Below are 25,690 nucleotides of genomic sequence, written 5' to 3'. Positions count from 1 at the left end.
TTGTTGAACAGCTACAATCTTTCATTTTTTTCGGTTTCAGCTTTTGGAGTGCGGCTGTGTTGACCAGTGTAGTCGTACTCCCGTAACATGCGCAAAATATATGACAGTAGGTGTTGTTACTTTGCTGGAGAATAACTTCATTGCTTTTCAAGTAATAGATTTGTTACCAAAGGAAGCATTTTGCGTTATAGCTTAGTGATAAGGATATTGCGTGTATGCTTATTGCTACAGAATAACCACACAAAAAACTCAAAGAAAATTTGAATTCTTTAAAATTAATTTTCAAATAGCCCCAAAAACGGATGCATTTAGAAAGTTAGTCGCCAAGAGCTTTATAATTCAAATTTGGTCATTGGGGTTTTATTATTCTAGAAATGTTGATAACAATCTTGTAATTAACTTTTTAGTAGAAATTTCTCCTAATTTTCTCCATCCTGTACTACTTTTTATCGTTAATTTTAGAGTTTTGGCAAATAAAATCTATAATCTATTCTGGTAGAATAAACATAAAAACGCATGTATTTGTTGTACAATATTCTTAGTTTTTCAGTTAAGTCAAAACCTATGCAAAAGGCTTATGCTACAGAATAAAATTACCTTCGAGTCTGAAAAACATGCCCACAATACTGAGTTTACTAAGTCTAATTCTCATGCAAAATTTCATTCAAATCAAAAAAGGTTGATATTCGACGTTAGGTCCTTTGGGATAACAACGCTCTGATGAGAAATAATTTAACGTCTTCCACTTCCCCTATTTTGGATTTTGAAAAACTATGTTCTGGTATTCTCAACATCAAACTTCATACGACCCTGGAAATATTTATTCTCAAAGATTTCAATCAGATAGCTCTCACAATGCTCGAAAAGTCTAGACTTACTTGTCAGTTGAGACCCACTCCCATTTCATATCCTGATATCCAATACTCCGTATCGATAATAACAGACTGCACATTATTGATGTTTGCATATATAAATTTTAGTTCATTCTCAAATATTTCGATAAGACCAGAATTCTGGTCCCGAAACTTTTTACTTATATGATATAAAATGTGATGCACTTCTTAGTAGACAGAGAACCTTACGATATTTATAATATATTTTGAATGGATTCCATACCAAATAATCTGCACAAATTTTAGAAAAAAATATTGAAAAGTCAATAAATTTTCGAAAATGTTCTAACAAAAACAGTCTGAACAATCTAATTTGAAACGAAACAATCAAATATACTTCATTAAATTATGAGTGTTCCCAAAATTGTTAATCAAATTTGTTAACCGTTCCGTAGTCTAGTGAAAACTCTTTCTTATTTAACCCTCTCCCGCTCACGAGGTTTCTCATGATTTAAAAATACTTTCCGGGTCAATTTAGGCAAAATACTTTGCAGGGTAGTTGAAATCACTGTAAAACATTGTATTTTGAAGAAAAAAGCGAATTTTGAAATGGTTTTAAAAACACGAAAAAAAAGTTTTCTGATACTTTTTGAACTATTTACTATATACTATAGAAAAGAATGAAAACAACGTTGTATTCGAAAAAAAAATTAGTTTATATTTATTTGATGATTTATTTTTTATTAAGTAAGGAATTTTCTAGGCTACAAAACTGGCTCTCACTGCATCGATGAAAGGACGAATTTTGAAGAGCTTGTCATATCCGAGCTCTTCTCTTTTCTTCATCTCTGAGTTGTCATGTACCTAGATTTTGGCTTGCAGCTTTTCCCAGAAATGGTAAGTTTTCGTTTTTGGTCCGCTTTCAATGCGTTTAGACCCACTTTCATTTCTTTCTTGGCCCGTTTTTGTCTCAGAAAAATACTCATGAACTTCATCTGGTAATGGATCTATCGCAAACATAGCGACTTCATCTTCGATGTCGCTTCCCATCTCATCAGCTTCTGATTTATCCCCTTCTGGAATCACCACGTAGTGAGAAGAACGGCCAGCAAAAATATGAAATCAGATATATAGTTTATTCAGGGCCATCGGTTTTTTTTTTTGTCTCCTGTATGCCCAAAGTGCTCTGAGGCACCATTTAAAAACTTATGGAAGTTAACAAGAACAAAAATTGTTAATTTTATGGACCGTTACACTCAATGAACAATAGATCTACGCAAAAGTTATTTTTATTATAAAAACGAATAATGAATGTTTTAGAAAAACAGTTGCTAAAAACACACAATATTTTTTTATCGTAAAATTCGGACTTTCTTCTGTAGTTTTTTTTTATAACAGTTCAAACATTGAATCAAGCTGACATTTGATATGCCTAGTTGAAAGTACATTAGCAATGCAAGATTTTGTAGAAAAAAGAATTCAAAATAATTTATTTTTTGTCGAGGTATAGTCATTACAATTCTTGGTGCTCTAGAGTCACCATGAGCGGGAAAGGGTTAATTGGGGTTGGTTAGTAGTTTAAGTATTTACGATAAATACTGGTAAATAATGAGTATGTGTGTCCAATCACAAATGGTAACTACTCAACACTGTTAGAAAACTTTTTAATTTTAATTGTTAAGATTTGTTTGCTTTTGCAATTAGGACTTATTATTCGTAGGGATTCGAACCTACTTGTCCTAGTGAATTCTTTCATATATTGTAGAGGGTTTCCTATGTTAACTCACAGCATAAGAAACATTGGAACTACAGGTTCAAGCTGTATCTAAAAGTTCACATCATAACTGAGATTCATGCTACCTGCACAGTGCTTCCCAGGCGCAATTCAGCAAGTTAAAAAATAGTTTATTCGTATACTATCGTATGCTTTTGCCTCAAGTCTCATATTTATTGAAAACAGCTCATTTTGTCGAAATGAAACTACATAGCATTTCCTCAGATGGTGAACCAGCCTGTGGCTGAAAGCCACCTTAATAAAGTAAAAAAAAAAATCCTCAGAAAATATACGCTTCTAGGGTTCAGTGCGTCATTTTTTCTGTCCAACGTCACTTCATCCTCAAAAAAACATCAACAGATTCACGTCGCAATCGTCTCGAATGACGGCCATAAATTAGACTTTTCGACTTGCCTCAATTATATTTAGATAACGTAATCTGAACACTTGTCACACAACGCTCAAGTCGGTGTGATTTGTCTGACTTAAATAAAGTCACATTTCAGGGATTAACTTTCCTTCGATTCTCGCGTTTCCGCTGTCTGTCGCTGTCTGGGCAGCTAATTCCATTCATTCCCTCGGCAACCAAGCACAAGATAACTTGTTTACCCGGCCACGGCATGACACGGCCAGAAAGGTGTTGACCTTCAGGTTCCGAGAGGCCCCCAAAACGAAGACTTGTCTGTCAGCTCTTCATCTGCTGGTCCCCAACGGACAGCAGAATGCAGGCGCGACATAAATAAGAAATCATTTAACTAATCCAATCACAAACATGTCAAAGGCAACAAAATATAAATTAATTTCATTAGCAATTCCATCCTCGTCCCGTCTCGCCCGATATCCTTCCTCTCGTTATGGAAGAAAAAAGAACCCACTTTGTCTGGTTTGCTTTCACCGGTTTCTTCGCGCTCTTGGCGGTGTTTGGATAATATTTGTTTTTGTTTCACAGCAGCCTGTAAATACGACCGACCCGCGACGAAAATGAATCATTATAAAACCAGAAATACAAGCGCAAAGATGAAAAGAGCTCAAAATTATGTGTGTTTTTATTCGCGTTGATGCGCAAACGGACCGCCGACGCCACCACCGCCGCCGTTGAACGACCGACCGCCCGACCGCAAAGTTTGCCTGGCCCAGCAGAAGTGCGGTTCCGCTGTCGGCTGCGGTGGTGACTTTTTTCCATGCGACATGCGTGATTCTGCCAACCTTCCATCGCCTCGTTTCATCACCAGCAAGCAGCAGTAAAGATATGAAAATATCACATTCAACAATGCTGGACGTGATTCCGGTGATTTGTTGGAACGGAAAAAGTTTTTTTCAACGCTGTGACCTTACAAACGCATTAACCTAGAAACACGAGCATAAAGCGGTTTCTAATGGAGTGATGTAGTCAGCCATAAAATAAAACAGGAACCTAATGTTTTTATACAATTGAGAAATCTTTAGGAATTTGAAGAGATTCATGACAACTTTTTCAAATTTTTCAATTGAGTTAAAATCTTTTATCAACTTGCAATCAATTGCAGACATAAATTAGATCGGCTGCAAAAGTCTGTTGTTCAAGAAGCGTTCTTCCCTTTTCGGCCCTACAAAAACACGATGTTGCAGAAGCATCCAAAGTTTTCCTCTTCAGGAAGTTTCACTAATTTAAGAGACAACGGCCGTCTCGAACTGCAGGAAACGAACAACCAGTTTTGCCAATCGACTTCAATGCTCTCAAAGGTGTCAAGAGAGTAATCGAATTTCCTCCAGCCTCCAGAGTCCCCAAGGCCGTGTGGCACCCGGAAGGCAGTAAAGAAACGCATCGGAATCGATGAATAAATTTGGCAAAGTTCAATCGTCTATAACTGATACAGGCGGGAAGAAGGAAGTTTCACGGTGGTGTCTGCCTCACCGGGCGATCGATTCCGCTCCGGGACCGAGAAGTTTTCCATTTTGCTATCGCTCTAGATCTGTTTGCAAATGAATTTGCAAGAAAAAAAATTCTCTTCTTCCATTGATGGATGCACAACATTGGGTTGGAAGTAACGGCAGCGCACGCGAGGGATAAAAATCACAACAACAAGTATTCCAGTTCCTTTTGTCGGCATACAAACAACAAAAGTGGATCCTGCAGCGAGGGAAGCACTTTCTTTCGCACGTTCTCCAACACGCGGTAGTTTCTCCCGCTGCTCTCCGTCAGACGTCGTCGTATCAATTCAGAAGTGTTCGATCGGAAATCGATTTACCGCATTTGAGTCAACAGGCGGTGAGCGAAAAAAATCAACAAAATCCTGCCCAACCTGGCGTATTGAGCGCGAAGCTTTTCGCAAATGATAACGACCCTAGGCGGGAAAGCTTTGTTCTTCGCGGAAATGAACACCGCTTGTTGGATTGATGAATGTTTTGCGGATGATTTTAGATACGGATGCCAACGCCGTTGTTTTGTGTTTAAAAGTTTTCAATTTAACGGGAAAATTGTTTCTGAATGATTCATATCATTGGCCTTGAAAGGGGAGCAAAACAGGTTGTTAGTCAGTTTTTTTTTCGTCATATCCTTTCGGCGAACAGAAATTCAATATGTTCATTCTGTAAAAGTATTAGCTTTCAGTCATAGGAGGAGTAAGAGTAAGATGCGATCTGACTTTTCATGTCATCAGTCTCCTTACCCAGTGCCTGAGCAGTCGCTCCAATAACCTGTACACCTATTCCAGTGGAATTCCCGGATGGCTTGCCAAAACTCTCAACGATTTATGATTTATGCGCGCAGTTTTCGGATCGACAAGTCGCACAGCAAAAACTTCATCCTTGTTCAGGCAGGCAGCCGTCAAAAGCGGCTCTCATCCCATTTCCTTTCAAAAGTTTAACCGTGCCAGATAACAATGATAAATATGAGTTATTGTCACTTGATGCTGAATTATGGTCATTATTATGAAGTCCTAGTGGCTGAGATGAGAATGACCGCCTTTGGCAGTGATCCGTGTTACAATGTCATCGGCCAGATTTAAGCAAGACAGAGCGGAGTAAACGAAGTGACAATAAATGCTAACGGAAATTGGGAATACTTCTATCTAAATTGTCAATGACGACCTCAACACTTTTCAAGAAGCTATCAATATTTAAACCGAGCATCTGCATTTTTTGCTATGACAGAAAATTTCTAGAAGATTACAGTGTTCAGCAATTTTTTTCTTATAGATTTTCCTACAACTTTTCTGGAGAAAGCAATCTGGTATTCTATCTGCCTACTAGGGGGATTGTTCAAAAAACCGAAAACGCCAAAAGAAAGGCCTTGTTATATGGAATAAACTTGCTGAAGACACTGGGTACATAATCAATATTTCACAGTCAAATATAAAACGATCACGATTTTTCGAGTTTAGACCACTGTGGAGTGGAGAGAATCTCTCGTTGTTACTAAGGTCCTTTTGAAAAGTTACGCGAGCTTTATTTCCAGTTCGAGCCCTAGGGCAAAACCTGTGCTTACCAGTATAAACACTGCTTCATAACTCTGAAATTCCTGAACCAATTTCCACCAGACTTAGCGTACCTGTTTCTCACACGAAGGAGAAGGACATAAACGCATTGGAAGTGGGAATGAGCAACTGGTGAGAGTTTTGATTGATAAAAAAGTTTTGAATTTTCGTGTAATATGAAGTAGTTTTGAATGGAATCCTAAGGTATGTGTACTTCCGTGCCCGCAATCATGTGATATTGATGGTCATAAGACAAAGACTCCAAAGCTAGGTAAAATTGTGTGAAATGTTCAAAAGCCCCCAGTATTCAAATTTTCATGACTCGTAATCAGGAATTCAGGAAATATACGAAAAACTAACAACAATAGTATTCGTCATTTTTCATTTCTAGTTGGCGACTCGCGGATTACGCGCATTTTGGAATTTACCGAATTTTTTGCGCGGATTTACCAGGAAAATCAGTTTTTACACGGTATGTTTTTATTGTTTTTTTCATTGTCAAATCGTTTCATTGTCAAAGAGTGTCAAATGAGTTTACTTAATCCAGTTCACTTATTTGGCCCAATCTTTTAATATGTTTTCTCGATTTTCAGCACGATTCGCATGCGAAAGTAACACTACTATTGATATTTTTTCGTAAGAATTTAGCAGAAATGATTAAAAACGTTTAGAAAAAGAAGTTTTTAAGTGGATTTCGGAATTTACGCGTTTTTTTATGCTGATTTTTTTTTACAAATCTCAGCGTAAAAGAAGACTTTCCATGTCAAATAAGCCACGATGAGGAAAACAAAATTATGAAAATACTTATACACTCCCTACTATAAAAAAATCCGGAAAAGGCTTTATAAAACCAAAATAAAAATTAATTTTGTGTCCTTAGTATCTGGGACCTAAAATACTGATAAAATTTCAGCCAAGACATTGCAAAATCAGTGGCTTCGCAGTGTTATTATTGGTTCATTTTTGCATATTTTGTGCAATGATGGTTCTAAGCAAATAGGGTACGGCATAAAAATTCTCGGGTTGGTGCATAAAAATTGAATTCGGAAACTAATTCTGCTGAGACAACACGCTGCGATATCGTTTACAAATGAAGCCATTGTATACTCTCCCCGTTTTTTTTAATGACATTGAATGTTTTGTGCAATGATGGTTCTAAGCAAATAGGGTACGGCATAAAAATTCTCGGGTTGGTGCATAAAAATTGAATTCGGAAACTAATTCTGCTGAGACAACACGCTGCGATATCGTTTACAAATGAAGCCATTGTATACTCTCCCCGTTTTTTTTAATGACATTGAATGTCAATCAAAAAGCAGCCAGCTTCATATGATGGAAGACGATGTTAATCTCAGCATAGCATACAAAGTGCATATAATCCAATAGATTCTCATACACTTGTTGGCGTAGAAATATGTTTTTAGCAACATATGTATTGGTACAGATTAAGACACTGAAAAAAACATTGCGAGTGTCACGAGAATTGTAAACTTTCAAATATTTGAAACTCAGTCAGTTTCCAACCGATTTTATAGTAATGCAGAAAGCAAAAAATTGTAGTTTAATTATTCGAACTATTGTACTACTAGAAATTGTCAAGCCTGGTTGAAATGTAGATTTCAACCTCTGATTGATCGATTAATGCTTGCTTTTTCTAACACGGTCTTATCGAACGATAATGCCCGCATGGCTGTATAAAAACCTTCTTCTGCTTAAACAATCATTTTACTAATGGATGGTCGTTCCCAACTTAGAAGCAGTTGATGGCAGCAGCGGATAGCAATATCTGTTAAGGCAGTGGTAGCGGTATATCATATGATTATTGCAAGAGGATGATTTACTGGAAACTGGATCGACCAGGAGCATGCAGTGCTGTAGCAGGCGGCGATTTCAGATATCTCACTGCCTTCCATTTTGGACGGGCCAACAGAGTAAACAGCACCTTCCACAGCGCTATGTTTTTTGGATCTCCCTTCTATGTGGGAAGCACCGTCGACATACAGGCATGTCCCCTGTTTGTTAATACTAAAACCAACCGTCTTTTCAAGGACGACCACATATTTTCAATTGATGTAGTAAAAATGAGTTTTCCGCATCCAATCGCGAGTATACTATTAAGAAACAGAGTGCTATTTACTACTAGGAACTGTAAGCGTCTTATTAAGAAAATACAGCACCCGTGACTGGTTCGCAGTAAATTTACATAACAAATAACGAACAAACTGTCACAAAATTGGCATGTTGTGGTAAAGGTGTAACATATATGCCAAACATGTATTGTTGCAATATGTACTATGTTCACACAGACTTTTCAGGGTAATGTTTGTTCCTTTTTATCAAGGTGAAACGGTGTTGAAGCCACAAATTACCGACTTCGAGCCACCACGCAGTGGTTAAAACCGTAAAAAACATGTTCATCAACTTTTTGAGTGTAAAAACGTCATTTAAACTCTATAGATGCAAATAGATTTTTGATTATTCCACCTAAGAGTGAGATGGAAAATTTCGTTTTTCATAACTACTTGTCAAATCAAAGTGAAGCCTTTAGTAAAGTTGTAGAGAATCTTATGTAGAAAAACTTTACTGAAGACACTTTGGTTCTATCCCTTGAAAATCGACCACATACGGAATGTCTATGTATGAAAATAAACCTGCTTGAAATTTATAAAATTAAATAATACCAAATTACTTTTTCTGATAAGATTTTAGAGGCCTTCTATGTTCAAGACGTTTCCAATTTTTGACGTAAAACTATGTCTCTCAGGAAGTTCGGCTACATAGGGATGTACAATGAATCTGATATTGCCTCATTTTGACAACACAATAACGTTCTGGAATCACTCTCAAAATAGATGAGCCGTCAAAATTTCAGTTCACAGTTTTCTACTGTGTTTTCACAAGGAATGCCTTATTACCACTGTCATGGATGGCACAGAGATGCAATCAGCTTCATATTCGATATTAAATTAAATAACAAATTGTCCTTTAGAGGACAAATTAGGGAGTTATATACCATTTTACTGCCGCACAGTGGGGCAGATTGGTCTGTTGGTGCGACAAAACCTTATAACTTCTAAATGGTTGTTTGCACAGTGTTTATGCCTTTGGCAATGTTGTACAGCATAAAAATATCTTTATGAAAACTGTATTGAAGTAGCTTCAATTTACTTCCTACAGATGGCGCTGACATCTATCTTCTGAATTAATGATGCTAGACATTTTGATTTTTCAGAAAAGTTGTTCATATCATCAATTTCGGATGATTGACTGTTAACGAGATAGAACTAGTTTCATTATTCACAGAACAAAACCCCATAATTCCTCAAATTCTAGTAATAGAATATTGGTGTCTTCGGCAAAATTGTTCGAATGATTGTGTTCTATCTTCAATGTTTGGTCTAGTTAAGTTTATACTTATCAAAATCACTTTGTTTAAAAAAATAAGCCTAATAACTTTTTAGATTCATGTTATAGAGGTCACAAGTGTCATGCGTAGTTGATCAACTATATACGATTTATACTTAAAAACATGCTGTACCAAAAATCAAATAACTTCTGAAGGGGCAGAAAGCGGCAGCTGAAGTTGGGTTTTTTGAATAGCTGAGACTAGCATCTTCAAATTTGAGAAGAGTATAGAGAGGGTATTCGCTAGTAAATCACTTTTTCAAATGTTTGAAATTAGTGAAAAATTGGGTTTTTTTATCTGTGTGAAACGCTGTGCTCAATCGTGGTATAGTAGAATATACTCAGCTACCTAAGTTTTTTTTTCCTTTAATTTAACTCATATTAAAAATATTTCATGCATAATATCATTATTACTTGGGAGCTCCTGCAATTTGTAGGTTGGTAAAGATTTGTAGGTTGGTAAAGATGATCGAAATAATTTTTTTTGGTTTATCAAATGTTAAACCCCAACTTCTCCTACCTCACGATGTACTAAAACATGCGAATTCTTCACAATCTATGCTTGATTGTTGGTCTGTAGGCATTCTAGTTTCTGCAAAATATCGATTTCGAACATGATTCCGGAAAATAAAATTTTAGGTTTTGTCTGAGCTTTTGTATGGGGCTGCCCCAGTGTGTGCCGGTAACCGCAAGTCAGTCCCATTTGTGAAAATACGAGAGGGGCCATCCACATACCACGTGTGGCTTGGGGGGGGGGGTTCTGTGTAATGTCCACGGTCCATACAAAATTTTCAGAATTTATATGAGCAGTTGTCCAAGGGGGGGAGGGGTCAAAATCGTTTAAAATCTGTCCACGTGGTATGAGGATGACCCCATATTGAGAAAACAGCTTTGAAACATATTTTATTCACGCTCAGTTTTCACTTATGTGAAATGAATTATTTTGACAATATTCATGCTATAATACAGTTTGCATACTAGCCTGCACAAATTACGTTGTATAAACCACTGAAATAATTGAATAATGATAAAAATCATGAGATGGACTGACTTGCCCTTACATTCTACACCGAGTCAGTCACATTGCCATGGTGAGGCTATATTGCGTGTTAACGTGTTGTTATTCGTTGCCGTGAAAAGCCGTCAACCCCCTTTTCAATTCGGAAGTATATGTCCATGAGAACAGTTTAAAAAAAATCGGCGTTGAAAAGTCTCATGATGTACGAAACCGATGAAAGGATGGAGAAACTGACGCCGGAAGAACTGCAGTTAGTTCATCCGACAACAAATGTCAAGATGATTAAAATCCGTTCGAGGCTCGAGCATCACCTTCACAGATATCTTGCAACGATTCCCTGGGTTCTGGTAGAAGTTTTTTCGATACTGAAGATATTCCGGATAGATCCACGTAGAAGCGAACCAAAAAAAAGCCAAAAAGAGGGCTATTCAAAAAAGAGGCGCAAGTCACATGCCATAAAGGCAATCAACTGTTATAAATGTCGACAAGAATGCGTCAACTAGATCGGGAAGGCTGACAGGATTCAGATCCACGATCGATTCTGGAACTTAAACGCTTCTTGTCAAACTGCGTTTTTTCGAAAAACAGTAAAGTTAGCTCCATTTACTCGGCGTGTCAAAGATTTTATTTTAGAGGAACCTAGGAAGCGGAAGAAGCACAAATTCCACTACATGGCCAAAAAAATCGAATCTTTGGAAGTATTCGGGAAACACTCATATCAAACTTCTCTTCTCCACTCCACATCCATTTTATTATATGTATTAGGTACGCATTTTTCCAGGATTGCAAAATGTCGTTCAGGATCCGGTCTGATTGGAAGTTGAGTAAAGAACCCTTTGAATAATTCATGACTCAAGAATGAGGCAAAGTTATGGCTCAAATATTGATCAACGAAACCGCGATTATCGTCAGCAATCAGTATCTTTGCTCAAAACAAACAAAAATATAAGTGAATTAGTTTTATAAATTCAAGATCCGAAAAGTTTTGTTTGACAGAGTGAATAAAAACTTACAGTAACTTGAGCGTTTTTATCCAACACCAAGTGCACTTTTAATGTGAATTTAATTACTATGTAATATTAGTAATCTTGTTAGAGCCAGGTCCGGATTTTGAGAGAGGAGAGTCACAAAGGCAAATGCCCTGGGCCCTTCTAGTCCTTCACTAGACACGAGCCACCACTCGAAACCATAACAGATAGAAAGACAAAGTGAAGTCATTTTTTTTGCTCGTCACCTTTCACCGTCGTTTCACAATTTGCAATTATCTTATCTCTAAATGTCCTATATAAAAAGGGCCCCATGAGAATATCTGCCCCGAGCCTCCAACACCCAAATCCGGCCAAGGTTAGAGCTCTGAAATATTCAAAAAATGTACAATATTTCAATATAGGAAACGCTTTAACGGTCCTAAATTAAGAATATCAACATGTTCAATCTCATAAACCGTTGTTAATTTTAACTTAATATCGACGATTGATTTTTTTTAGAAATAACAATAAAAATAAGCATTTTACCTTATTCAGTCTAATCAACCGTTGATAGAAATCTGTAAAAACAAAAGAGAAAATTTCATTATTCACTGAGTTTCGTTTGATATACTCGGCGATGTTTCGACTCACAATAAGATTATTCCTCTAAGCTATACATAGCAGATCTTTTTATGGATGCGGCTCGATTATAGCTATTGCCAAAAAATTTCTTCAATCATCTAGAGGGTCGCTTAACAACAGAAGAAATATTTGCAATACAGGCTGACTATCTGTTTGTGTGCTTCAAGACGGCGCACGACTCAGTTAATTGAACTAAACTCCTGGGTAGATAATGCTTGAACGAAGCGAGCAATCTACAACTGCTATAAAATCCAATCATCTTATTTGACTAGAAGCAATTCTTTAAGCATCATGTTTGAAATTCGCAATGCCTAAAATTCAATGCAGTTTTTTCACATTTCGCGCACATGACTGCTGCCTGAATCTACTGCTATTTTTACGACGACAATTAACAACCGGCGGCAACCACGAATCACAACTTTTTGCGGACAAATTGTCCCACATACGGCCACTAGACTAATCCGCTTTTATGCGAACTGTTGATTAGCAGGAAAAAAAAAAGAGCGGACATCATTCAACCATCTCGCAACAACGCAGTGGCTGTGACGATGCTGGTGCATTCCCATCCTTTCCTGGCATCCTTTCCGGTCGGCGTAAAAACCGGATGATGATTTACTAGAACTCGCAAGCTTTATTACTCGTTGTTCGTACATTAAGCCACCCCCGTGGGTGCAGTGACGATACTAGAAAAGAGCGCAGAGAGAAGGACTAAAACAAAAACACCATCCGAAATTGTGCAAATGCGATATAGTTCAGTGGGAGAGAGAGAGAAAGTGGGACGGTGTGACCAAAACCGTGCCCCGACAGTACACATTGGAACCCGGTAAATGTGCACCCGGTACCGGCTAAGCCTTCTGACCGCATAGCCCATTGCCTAGTATCTTCCTTTCCCATCCCATATGGAGTACAACAGAGTTCCGCACAATTCGTCTCATAGCTGGTCGGAATTTACGACCAGTGAAAAATAATTCCAGCAAATTCGTTTGTGTACGCTAGTCTCGAAAAAAAACTACCACCGGGCTCCAGCCCGGACAATTTCCTAGCGAATAGGAACATAAATTTAGCCACAGCGCAACGGATGCAGCGACATTGTGGCTCGGCTGGAACAGAAGCTGCAGCAGCGATTTTGACTCCATGATTGTTTGGCCGCCATCGAACCTTACTACGAAAGGATTCACAACGACCAGGCGAGAGCGTTTCTGCGAACTAATTTTCTGATGACGACGACGGAGACGGCGACTTTAGTTAGGAATTTTTCATGAAAAATATGTAATTTTTGATAGCTGGGGAGAATTTTTGTGGATAGCCGGCACAGGAACATTGTGGACAATTTTCCGATGAGAACCGGATTCCAGTTGGTTACGGTCAGCTGACCGGCTCCAAACAAGGACGCCGTTATCGCGTCGTACCAGAAAAACTATTTACCAGCTAGAGTCTAGCAGCTCGCATAAACTACAACAACGCATACCTGACAACTGCGGCTGCCGGAGCTGGCAACGTGAGTTCATGGAACAGCGACCGACCGAGGGTCATGGTTTCGGTCGTATCTACATATTCATAGTTTTATCTTTGCGGTCCCCAGCAGGGGCTACTGGCAGGGCAGCGGACCTGGCGAGTGGATTCCATTCGAGAGAGAAATTTAATTAACAAATTCTGGTGGCGTTCGCTGGGAAGCTCTGCGCGCAGTTTTTGCCGGATATTTGCGTCAAATGAACGTTGAAGTAGGTGTAATTGATTCTTAAAAGGCTTAGAGATTTCCATCGGTTCCCCTGGTTGGTCAGCGAACAGGGATCAAGTTCGCTTTTGTATGACTTGTCTCGAGCAAGAATCATGGCAGTTGATGCAACTTCACCTGCAGTGTTTCAAACCCATACTAGAAAGCTTGATTCACAGTGAAGTTGTTTTATCCCTCCTCTACTCACCATCCGTGCCCAACCTCAAAACACGAGTGTCGTTATTAAATTTATATTTAATTCAATCCTAAAATACTGTTATTATCATTCGTCTGATTTTGCAGCATTCCTTGCCCGTCGTTCGTCAGTTCCTCGGAACTATTTTCATTTTTCTGCAAATAGAGGATTATCGGCTGCCGCTTTCCAATAAAATCCATACATTCGGTAGTTATTCATCGGATTTGGAAACACCCGTTCGGCAAACAGTGGCAAAAGTTGCACCAAATCCGATTGAATTATTCGCTCAGTAGATCGAATCAGCTAACTTCGGTGGCAGTTACAAGCCACCATCACCATCTCCTTCTCCTGCTAAATGGATTGTGCTACGAGCTGCAGCTCGGCAGCTGAGTAAGCCATCATTGCAACCGAAATCGCTCTGGAATTCGTGCCAAATTCTTTGATGACTTTGTAGGTTGCCGGTGTGGTTGATGCAGAAAAAAGTGGAAAAAAGAACACACCAACTAAAAATCGAACGCTGTGGTGGCGCCTTTGCCTGTGGATGCGGTCCAAATTTAATAAACATCAACATAAATTTCAATCCAACGGGCAACCATCAACCATCGACCGGAAATCTGGTGGTGGTAGGTGACAGCGCGGTGGCAGGGAGAAGCATCGACGATGAGCGTAACGTAAATTGGATATAAAATTTGCTTAAATCCGGGTGTTTCCCGAGAATGTGCACAGCAAAGTAGAAAAGTAAACCTCGCTGGAAAACCAATAGATGGAACGGGGATTGTCACTAAGCACCCGTACTTTCGGAGCGAGCGAGCGAACTCGGGGTGTCTGTCAATCGAATTTCAATTTTCGCGTGATTTTTGGTTTCTGACTAACAACACTCCGCCTAGCGTAAGTTAGGGCAATTTCGGTAATTCTTCAAAGTAAGATAAACGCGCGGCGATACAGTTCTAGAAGCGAGAATATTTACGGCAATGGATCGCGTGAATGGGCGGAAAAAATAAAACATTAAATCAGTGTGACAGAAAGAGGATTTAACTGAAATGAAAAATGTGCTGGCAATAAAAGACGGATGCTCTATCCGACTGAACGTGATTGCAAAATGACTGAAGAAAGCAAGGTTTATCGTTCTTGTGTCGATAGAAGAGTATTACGTTAGACTCTTGTTTTCGACATATCAGCAGTGCCTAACAGCCGTAAAATATATCATCTGGCTATTTTGTATGGAATCGGCCAATAAGCGGAGCTAAAATAAAAATTGCAATTTCAAATACCGTCGAGTCTCTTTATAGCGAAAAAAATCACTCCATAAAGATAATCTCTTGATGCTTTCAAATCTACACATTTGGATTTTTATGATGCTCTTTTCTCTTTCTCGGTGGTCCCAGGAAAAGTCTCTAAAAATACTAGTTTTTTACGGCACAATTGGCATTTTGGCATACGCCGCCAGAGATAATGTTTACGTTATCTTCTGCATCCTTTTCTCCCTTATTCGTTTTGCATAGTTTCCCCAAAAAAAATAACATGTTTTGACGTGGGACTACGTCTTTGTTTACTATACTGGGATGCATTCTGTAAAATTGGAAAAAAAAACTGGCAAATGTTGCGTCAGATTTCAAACGTTAATAACAGCATAACCACATGATGGATAACACTAACCAATATGTTGTTGGATAGATAAAATGTGTAACAATTTTTTAATATGCTAGTTATCACTCTAATTTCATTGCTAAGCGGTAAAATTGATAAAAAGTTTCAATAACAAATTTACGCAAACAATGACCCAGTTACATGCGAGCATTCCTAGCACAGACGACGTGAATGGACACCATATGATGTCTCGAAGGTAAAAGTTTTCCAAAAAGTTTGAAAAGTTTCATTTCTATACGTGTACAATCGAGAAAAAACTGCAATGCTGCTGTTGATGGTGATTGAAAGTTTATCTCATAAATATGATTACCATAAATTACTCAACAAGAATTTTAAATTTTTGCAACAGATATTTATTTAATTTTATCTTCGATATTCACTAAATAATCATAGATATTATCGAAAGAGTAAATTCCTAAATATATACATTTATAGAAGAGTAAGGGTCTGCGCTTGTGAATTTTTTGTTTATTTGCTAAGATTCATTCAGAACATCTTTTAACATTTCAGACAAAACCATTCATTATGATAACGTCAGTATTATTGGATTTGGTTTTTTAGGATATTGAGTTAATTCTGGCTTTGACGCATTACGAGAAATTTTTGGTGCTTCTTCAACAAGCACGATATGCTTGTGCCTTGTTAAATACATGTGGTTTGCACAAAAATATACTACGGGCATAATAACGTCAGATATAAACGATTTTCTTTCGAATGTTGTTGAATATATTTCAAAAATTTATTTCCAGGGGAGGCTGAAAATAAATATACGTACAGTCGCTGGGCAAACACATTGATTCTGTCTGCAGACTCTGTATATTTTGTAACAAAAAGTCCCCTAATTACAGTGTATAGTCCCACGTCACCATTTCATACAACCCTAGGGTATTTTAGTTTAGTAACAATTGAAAAAACATAAAAATCATAAAATTCATATTTACCCAGCGAATAGTACATAAATTTAGTGTGCTTTACCCATTTTCCTCTCAAATCATCACCATTTTTTTAGATGCGAATTTCGTGTAGTGAAATGAATACAGGTGAGGAGATAGCGTAAAAAGAGTGCTTGATATTGCTGAGCATTTGCTGTCCAATGATGACGCACTTTTTTTTACGTAGAATTCATCTTGCGACAACATTCTGGGAAAGGGGTGCAAATTGAAATAATGCAATCATCGAGAGCGTCACGAAAATTGTACGATTCCAAATGCTAAAACCTCAGTCAGTTTTCAACAGTTTTCATCCCTTTTTGTAGTAATCGATTGGAAATTCAGCTGTGTTATGCTTCTTATTGCACTATCATAAAATGTAGTGACTGGTTTAGAAAGCACATTTCGACCAATCAGAGCTGCAATCAAGGCACAATATCATCCAATATGTTTTTTTTTAGATGATGACTTCCAGTTTATCTCAGACGAAATTTAAATTTCGTTTTTTCCGATTCCAATAAAACAGCCTAGTATAAGCATTGTTGAATGATCAACAAGTGAATCATCTGGAATCATCTAGAACCACCAAAAACTGAATGAACTATCGTAAAACCTACTACGATGTAAATAAAGGTTTCCAGAATGCTCCCGATTACGCTCAATTGATCTTCCCGCGACGAGAGAGAGATCTTTGCGCAAACAAACAAACAACAACAAAAACGCCAGTGTACTGCTACGCGAGGACGAAGGAGGGGAAAAGAGAATTCGCGCATATAAAAGGACGTGCGCCGCCGATAGTACATTATAAGTTTGTTTATAACCGTCGAAATGTAAACAAGTAACAGTTTAAGTGAAGAGAAGAGAAAATAAAAATTACATTGAAGAGTTAGAATTTTCGTGCATTTCTATTGCCAAAGTCGTTACATACAGTCCATTTCGAAACGTGACGCAGCAACTGGAATTGGCATTCCAAAGGGCTCAACCGAGCAAAGACGCCGTTCGAGTTGTTAGCTTCCTATCGTTTTTCATCCTGAGAGCAATATTGTGTTGGCTCAAACAAGCATATACCACTTGATTTGTGTATTTTTGGAATCGGAAAGATACTCAGAGTCCGGAAATCAATTCCAGACGCTATTTTGTTTAGAACTTCACTTCCGGTTTCTGGAAAACGGCCTAAAATGGCCAAACATCATCCAATATGGGTATTTCTGGATTCGAGATGATATCCTCACTTCTATACGCTCTTATTTTGGCCATAGAATTTCTAAATTGGCCACTTGGGGTTCCTATTTTGGCCAATTAGCGAAAAAGTTGAATTCACACGAACTTGCTTCATAATTTGACTTTAACATCTAAATATATTTTATCAGCAGAAAGTCCTCATTTTTGAACTAACTAAAAAGCCAATATATCTATTAATCAAACTAATACCTCGGTTTTACGCACATTCTCGTTTTTGAAATAAAAAAATCTAATTAGAATCGAATTGTGCGCCGTGTATGGCAGGGAACATCAGAAAAATGCTTGAAAGGAATTACTTAAAACAATGGTATAGACATATGTGTGTATGTGCATACATGTGCGTTGTGTGTGTGTATGCATGTGTATGTGTATGTATGTATGTGTGTGGATGTAAACATGTACGTGTGTATTTGTGTGTAGATGTGTGGATGTGTACATGTACGTGTGTGTATGTGTATGTATGTGTGTATGTATGAATATGGGCGTGTGGGTGTTTTTGTGTATATGTGTATGTGTGTGTATCTCCCAGATGGTCTCGAGGTACGATACTGGCCTAACAAGCCAGTCGTCGTAGGTTCGTGTCCCGGCTTGGGAGAGACTGTTGGCGTCAGTAGGATCGTAGCGTTAGCCCCGCAATTGTCCTGTACACTTAAAAGTTGGCTGCGAAGTCTGTGTATAAAAACAGAAGGTCAAGTTCCGAATCGGAATGTAGCACCAAGGCTTTGCTTTTCATTCGCCAAAATCTATGTACTTACTTACTGATTCTGATGGGAAAATAATAATATTAAACGAAAGTAAGAGAAAGAAAAAGAGCGAATGAAAGAGAGAAAGAAAGAATTTCGTACTGTATGTGAGACATCAAAAATGGTTTCAAAGTTTTATGTTCCATTCTAAAAATCATTTAGCGTTTCTTCTGAATTTTTAAAACTCAAACCTATCATAACTATAGAGAAAAATGAGGAAAAAGAAAAGAAAAAAACAGTAAGAGGAAGAAACGGCAAAACAAAAAACAGTAAGAAAAAGGAAAGAAGAATAAACATAAAAAGACAGACGAAAATAGTCATAAATAAATATCGACAATGAGAAAGATACAAAGAAAGTGAGAGGGACAGAAAAAAAATACAGGGTGCGCCATAATTATTGCAACAATAAACAGAGGGCTGTTAACCATGCTTTTGGCAAGTAAGAGAAGACTTTTGAAATAAAAATAATTTATTAAGTGAAAACAATTAAAAAAACAACAACTCATTCAATGTGTCCTCGTTTATCTCTGATGATAGCTCTGAGACGTTTAGAATAAGACGCGATGGCGGACCGAATGTCATTTTGAGTACCTTCCCTTCCAGTAAATTGAGCAAAGATTTCTTCAACTCGTCCAAACTTTTGTGTTTTCGTGAGCAGGCCTTTGCTTCTAACATCCCTCATTGAAAGTCTATCGTGTTGAGATCTGCCGAGTTCGGAGGCCACTCATTCTTGGTGATGACAGAGGAAAGTTGGACTTGCATCCAGTGCTGATAAAAGTCATTTTCCCCAGCAAAATTCTTAGAAGATTACAGCCAATCATTTTCAATTTTCACTTCCAATGATAGCAACACTCTTTCAGATACACTAGATTTTCGTCCTTGTAACGTGCTGTTATACTCAGATGAAATAGATCGCGCTCATCGTTCACGGTTACGGAATAAAATTTGACGACAAATCCAACCAAATGATCTTCACTTCAAAGCGAAAAAAACAAACAGTCCACTCAACCAAAATGAACCTCACCGAAACACTTTTTCACTGACACTGACCGATGCCTAGACAATCTTCGTTAACTGATAAACTGATTTTATTGTCTTGCTTCCATCGCATGAAATTTAATGAGGTGTTTTGACAGTTCACTTCCAGGCAAAAAGCGGGAAGGGAGAACTCTGAAAGGATTGTAAAAAAATAGCGTTTATGGATGCTTTTTTTCACTTTCACTCAAGAGTGTCAACAAATATCAACCCTGCTTGCATCAGCATTGAACGGTCTGCTTTGTGTGAGCCGGGGCTCCGTCTTGCATGAAAGTTTAGTTGATTGTTATTCTTTTACTGGTCCCGACAAATATCGTCCCGCAAACCGACTTTGCATTTGTGTTGCAATAATTATGGCGCACCATGTAGACAGAGAGTGAAAAAGAGAACGAGAGAGAGAGCGAAAAAGAGAGAACGAGAGATAAAGAGAGAGAATGAGTGATAAAGAGAGAGAACGAGAGAGAGAGAGAGAGAGGGATGGGGGAGAAAGAGAGAAGGGGAGAAAGAGAGAGAGAGAGAGAGAGAGAGAGAGAGAGAGAAATTAGAGGAGATTGAAAGTAGAGAGAAGAAGAATAAACAGGGAGTAGACGAAATGATTGAGACAAGCAAAATTTTGGCAATTTTCAAATGGCCAGAACTTCACGAAGAATCAATCAATTTTGATGAGACAGGTTACATTTTACCGGAAAATTTTCCTAGTTTTGTCGTATTACTTGAGAACTTGACGCTGGACACTGGAAATGTTTCGTATTTTAGGAGTATGTATCAAATTGTGCATTTTTGCAACGCGTTACACACTTAGATTTTATTGCCGAGAACTCAACAGCTGATAAACTCAGCGAAATGTTCTACAAGTTCTCGGCAGAATTTTGAAGAACTTCGGCAAACGAAACGTCAATACTTGCTGGTTTACGGTAAATCGATATATTTGCTGAATGTTCGTCGAAATATATTGCTGACATTCGTTAAAAACTTCGCCGAGCTCAATCAGCTGTTGGAAAGTTTGCCGAGCTAAATTAAGTGTGTATACTTTTTCCGACATTTTGATTTATCTAGGTTCATATCTTACCAATAAATTAAAATTCATTCCAAATTTATTGGTACCCAAGGCTCGAAAATCCGTCGAGGAACCTTCGAGAAATGATTGTGATTGTGTAGAATCATAAATTCAATTTTTTATTATTTTTGAATAGAAGCTCAGATAATTTTCTAGAAGTTATTCATTGACACCCATTCTCTATCTCTCGTCATTATTTAGATATATTGATTTATAAGAAGAAAGTTTAAATTCTTCAAACCTATTTAAATGTTAACCAGGATAAATGTTCAAAAAAAAGGTTTGCAAAGTTTCTTTGTTTAATAAGGCCTACACACCCACAAAGTTTGATTAAGTTCAGCTAAGGTACTGGGAGCCGAAGGAAAATTTAACCCAATAAGAACAAATACTGCCTAAAACAACACCCATACTTTATTAATTCATATCTCGATGGTTTCGTGACGGATTTTCAACCTTTGGGAATGAGTTCTAGTTTATTGGGAACATATAAACCTAGAAGAAACAAGATGTCAGAAAAGTTCTACGCGTTGCAAAAATGTACATTTTGATACACACTCCTCAAATCCGGAATATTTCCAGTGTCCGTTGGTCACGTCAAGTTCTTAAGTAATACCAGAAAACTGAGATAGTTTCCCAGTCAAATGAAACCGATTTCGTCAAAACTGACTCATTTTTCGTGAAGTTCTGGCCATTTAAATATTGACAAAATTTTGCCTGTTTTAATCATTTTGTCTAGTCCCTGTATATACCACTCAGCTCTCCGAGATTCGTATGTATTTTGCCTTTTTCGACCGATTTTATTGCCTCTTTGTTTAAGTATAACAAAAATAATAGTTATGCACCTGATACGATGTCACAAATGCCAAAACTTTTGAAACAAAGTCGCAAAGGTCAAGAGTGTCAACAAAAAATCGATCAACAGAAAAAAAATCGTTTACTTTTTGCCATTTTTCATTGCACAAATATGTACTAACAACTAACAAACACAAAATGTGTACTCAACATTCATCTCGTTTTGAGGTTCTGAGATTACATTAGCAAACCCAGTCGAAAGAGGCTGCTTCCCGGCTGTGCAGCTTATCACCAAGCATCATCCGGACAAGAACGAAAATAATTAACAGGGTCACCACCCTTCGGGAGCGGCAAGCAGTGCATACGGAATGCCCACCGCCCGAACGAAGGGCCCGCACATCATAAGGGTTATGTACTCCGTTTAACCTAAATTTACATGCAACAACGGCACTGACTGACGGGCCGCCGCATCGTACAGCGCAACCTTCCTCACATCCACAACGAGGTACCACAATGAGCCAGAGCGGCGATCCTAGAACTGTCTGATGAAATGCTGGTATGGAAATGCTCACCATAAGCATATTTTTTACCAACCGAAGAACGCACCAAAGCAAAGTGAGGTGAATTTTCAGTTTGCTGGGGTGGTGAATATTCGTCTTCTGTGTGCGTGTGCATGCTATGTTTACCACAAACACACCTCAACGCTTCATAACGAGGGGGCTAACAATTTTGGGTCGAATAAAAAATACCATGCCCGTGTGTAGAGTTTTGCCCGTTTCGCTTTACACCGACTTATTGCTCGTTCGACAGTCAGTCTCAGACCGCTCCGCTCAGACCAGACAGTCGGATGTTGTTGACTGATGTGTGACTTCGTGTCGAGTGCAGGCCATCATTGTTAGGATGTTTGCCATGCTGCCATGATGCTCTGAGCATATAGAGCAGCAGCTTCGCCAAACAGGTGGAGACAGACGAGGGGGCGAGAAGATACGATAAGTTGCATAACCGGGTTAGCTCACGCCAGAAACATCAAAAGGATCCCTGCTTCGAATAACGACGAGAGCAGCTTCTTGTGTACGGAGGTTGTGTCTGCTGATTGGGTCTGCCGGGTTAGAGTAGGGGGAGGGACGGGAGGAAATTATTTTAATGCAGAATATTTTCAACACTCTTATCGGGGGTACGGAAAGGTTGAAGCGTGATGCTGCTTCTTCGAGGCTGACGGAAGGATATTGGACCTGTTAGGAATCGCTGCCGATGCTGAGACGCGGTGGCGTAAGTGTTCCAATTATGAACGGCGGGCATATTTCGCATACGTGATTTCCGGAAGAATTGGCAAGCAGCAGCAGCAGCAGCAACAGCGAATGCAATTGAAGTTTGAGTTTCCGCACATGTCGGTCTGACGATAGTGAAAATGGTGATGATTTCGTGCGATATGTTGCTGTTGTTGTTGTTGTTAAATAACTTTGGAAGCGTTTGGTATCACAGATTAAAGCGAACGTTTCAGTCGAAACATTAATGTTCTCTGTACAAGCACGAGCAAAGGTATTTTTGTATACATCATTAGAGCTTCATGAAATTATGTATGACATCATAAACTAGAAGTGACTATCATATGGTAGGTGGCTGAAACTGTTCACTCTTTGAACTTAGACATCAGCTGCTAATTTGTTTTCTGAAAGCCAACCACTACGACCTTTAGGAAATATGAATTAAAGAACACCTGTAAAAGACAGTTCTTGCAATCAGGGTTTGACCAAGTCATTTTTAATTGAAAATCGATAGGCGATAAGGACGCTGTTAACTTTCGATTTTAATTAAAAATGTGCATTTCACTTTCGAGCACTTCAGTCAAAGTCATTGCTAGAATATTCGAGTAGTTTTTATGTGAGTCATATTCGAATACTCTTGCATTGATTTTTGAATAAAATTAAAAAGTGAAAACATCATTCAGTTGTTGCTATTTCCAATGAAATTTCCAGCCTTTAGTGATTCTTACGACTTCCGCGTATTTATAGCTAAAATCGCTTAAAAATCCACCAAGGTCACGCGCGGTGATATCCTAAACAAAAGTATTTAAATTTCGTTCCGCGTTCACTCTGTTAATTCAAATTTATACGATTCTACTTTCTGTATCATTTCCACGAAAGAATAACGGCCCATACTTCCCCCCGAAGATGTATGTATCTAAATCCACTCCACTAGGCGGAGTCGATTGAATCCGTACCGCACCACCACTGCTTGCGGTTGGGGCTTTCGGTGGGCGGTTTACGGAGGGTTGGCGCCCGGTCATCTATCAGGCCCGGTGCGGACGTGTTTTTACGATAATTTGTTATGCTGCAAGAGCTACTACAGTGTTTCTATCTTTGCTGCTTTGCTTTGCATTATTGAGATTTCGATAGACACACACACACAATCGGAGAGACACAATAATATGCCGAGAGTTCGATTTTGGCAACCGGAGTGCCATTAAGTTGTCAGCTAACCGGATCGTTAGGTCGGATTTGTGTACGGTCGAGTGTGTGTGAGTGTGAGTGTGTGTTTGCAAAATCGGCTTCGGAAAGGCCCAGGATCCAGAATTTATCGCAAATCTGGGACCACGCCAGTACGGGGATATTGCAGGCGATGAAAGTCCGATCACACAACAATAAATTTTTATTTTAATATTGATTTTTGTCGGCTTCTTTGCCATGACGCCAGGGTTGCCCTTGTTGATTCCCATTCGGAAAGGTCAAACAAGAGGAATTTTATTCCTTAAGTTTAAAGTCGAAAAAAGTTTTGTAACCTTCGAGACACGCGGAAAAGTTTCCACTCTGTTGAGTTCAATTTGAGAAAGAAAATTGTCTGCCATCCAACAATCTTTAGTTACTGCTTGGAAAAAGTTGGGTTTGAGAAACTGCTCCCAGAGAACGGTGGCGTTGGCAGGTTTCCTACTCGCTGAACATTAACAAATTTTCCGACAGCACATCCGATCCTGCCAACGCCACCCGTAGAAGCTGAAGCGAAACAGAATGAAGTGCAATAATAATAACAATAATAATTTTTGGCATCTTTATAATTCTATAAAGTTTATAGTAGTGGAGTGAAATTGAGTGAAACGCTTCGTGACACACGTGCGAATACGTACTGCCGACGCGGACGAAGGAAAACGTGGCTTCTGTTATCGGAGACTGCAGCTAGCAGGGGGCTCCGGTGGCCAGGCTGGCTGATACAGAAGGCTGGCGTGCGATTGACACACTGATGGTGCGCCAACGGGTGAAGTCGGAATTTGTCTGCTGATGAGAAATGGGAAACTTTATGGCTTTTCGGAAGGTTTCCTTCCTCATCCGCTTTTCTCAGTTTTCGCTTATCGAAGAAGTCGTGTTTCCGTGCGCCACCCCAGCCCACCAGTCAGAAAACCAGGCCGCAAAGATAGTTGAGCATTTGTGAGAAATAAAACACTCACACACATACCCATATACCCACCCCTTTGGGGTGGGAGAAACGAATAAAGTTTTTCCTCACTTGCGTCCTACACCTAACCGAAATGGTCTAGAAGCGACTGACAGTTTGTGCTATCTTTGTGGGAAAACATGCTGACTAACAATAATAACAGCCAGATGAAATGTTTGTACACAGCAGTGCAGCGGCTTCTTCTCACAAAAACACACGTACATACAAATAGACGCAGAGCCCTCATAAAAGCCAAGTCTTGCACAATGCCGAATGCATTTTTTGACAGCATCAGCTCTTTCTGTTACTTTAGAAATGCATACAATTTGTTGCACATTGCAGCAAACTTTAGACTGGTGCTATGTTTTGCTGGTCGTTTAAAGTAGGGCAACTGATTTTTTTATATATTCCTTGGGAAAACTTGTACTTAGATATACTGTTCAATTGATGACAGACAAACGATTTGATTAATTCCATGTAAAACTGAATGGCACGATAAAGTGATAAAATAAAACCGGGAGCTTAAGTAAATGAAACGTTGATATAAAACCTAACGGATTTCGATACCGTAGGTATTTCCGTATCAATTTTCCCTAATAGCCTATGGTCATCTTTATCGCTACTATCAAATTTGCTTGTCAGCGTAAATCTTTGTCCGTCAGTCCAACTGCGCTCCGCATAGCCCGTGTTTGAAGTCAGATAACGACCTGAGCGGTACTTTTCTACTGGAATTACCACCGAGTAGATTAAATTGTGAACACCAAAGAACTAATAAAAAAACGTACTGCCAGGTCTCGTAAAACAGAACTGAGCA

The 25,690-nt window shown here is 38.7% G+C and overlaps 1 protein-coding gene across 2 annotated transcripts in view; it reads right to left on the bottom strand.

Moving 5' to 3' along the window:
- LOC129720896 (toll-like receptor 6) overlaps window positions 1-25,690 on the bottom strand; it is a 173,507-nt gene that overhangs the window by 35,450 nt on the left and 112,367 nt on the right. The window contains exon 3 of one of the 2 annotated variants that reach the window (XM_055672784.1): window positions 12,000-12,031. The exons of the other annotated variant lie outside the window; for it this stretch is intronic. The gene's annotated coding sequence lies outside the window, so the exon portion shown is untranslated. The remainder of the gene's footprint in view (window positions 1-11,999; window positions 12,032-25,690) is intronic. 2 annotated transcript variants of the gene reach the window in all.

Source organism: Wyeomyia smithii, chromosome 2 (assembly GCF_029784165.1).
Source record: "Wyeomyia smithii strain HCP4-BCI-WySm-NY-G18 chromosome 2, ASM2978416v1, whole genome shotgun sequence".
NCBI lineage: Eukaryota > Metazoa > Arthropoda > Insecta > Diptera > Culicidae > Wyeomyia > Wyeomyia smithii.
The sequence above is the reverse complement of the archived record's forward strand: the minus strand, read 5'-3'. Positions and strand labels throughout refer to the sequence as shown.